Source organism: Limulus polyphemus, unplaced genomic scaffold (assembly GCF_000517525.1).
Source record: "Limulus polyphemus unplaced genomic scaffold, Limulus_polyphemus-2.1.2 Scaffold11668, whole genome shotgun sequence".
In the NCBI taxonomy this organism is placed as follows: Eukaryota; Metazoa; Arthropoda; class Merostomata; order Xiphosura; family Limulidae; genus Limulus; species Limulus polyphemus.
Genome location: NW_013677278.1, coordinates 13,798 through 15,005, shown reverse-complemented (window position 1 = coordinate 15,005; position 1,208 = coordinate 13,798).

Genomic DNA, 1,208 nt, shown 5'->3' with positions numbered 1-1,208 from the left:
GACTTGTAGATATCTACAAGTGTTACTAGTGTGTTGATAACCAGATTTTAAAGTTACGTTACACTAAATGGACTTGTAGATATCTACAAGTGTTACTAGTGTGTTGATAACCAGATTTTAAACTTACGTTACACTAAATGGACTTGTAGATATCTACAAGTGTTACTAGTGTGTTGATAACCGGATTTTAAACTTACGTTACACTAAATGGACTTTTAGATATCTACTAGTGTGTTGATAACCAGATTTTAAAGTTATGTTACACTAAATGGACTTGTAGATATCTACAAGTGTTACCAGTGTGTTGATAACCAGATTTTAAACTTACGTTTCATTAAATGGACTTATAGATATTTACTAGTGTTACCAGTGTGTTGATAACCAGATTTTAAATTTCTGACAATAAACGGACTTTTTGATACCGGCAAGTTTTTACTCTACAGACCTGATATTTTAACATTGCAGTTTTGTTGATAACCAGATTTTAAAGTTCATACAGAAAATACCTACTGGCCTGTAAAGCTTTAGGAAACTGTAAAATGTTTTATTAAAATGTGTTATAATGAGATTTTTATATTTCCATGGTGTTTATAATGATTCTCTTTTCATCTTTGGGCTTGCTTCTCGAATAAATGTCTCAATATGTCAATATCTACATAATCAACGCTTGTAATACTAAATAAGCGACATTAGAGACAACCAAATTCAGGTTATCATAAGACACTTTACTTACAACAGTGTTTTATGTAAACAACAAGCGACATTATAGACAACTAAGGTCAGGTAATTATAAAACACTTTACTTACAACAGTGTTTTATGTAAACAACAAGCGACATTAGAGACAACCAAATTCAGGTAATCATAAGACACTTTACTTACAACAGTGTTTCATGTAATCAACAAGCGACATTAGAGACAACTAAGGTCAGGTAATCATAAGACACTTTACTTACAACAGTGCTTTATGTAAACAAGAAGCGACATTAGAGATAACTAAGGTCAGGTAATCATAAGACACTTTACTTACAACAGTGTTTTATGTAAACAACAAGCGACATTATAGACAACTAAGGTCAGGTAATCATAAGACACTTTACTTACAACAGTGTTTTATGTAAACAACAACCGACATTAGAGACAACTAAGGTCAGGAAATCATAAGACACTTTACTTACAACAGTGTTTTATGTAAACAACAAGCGACAT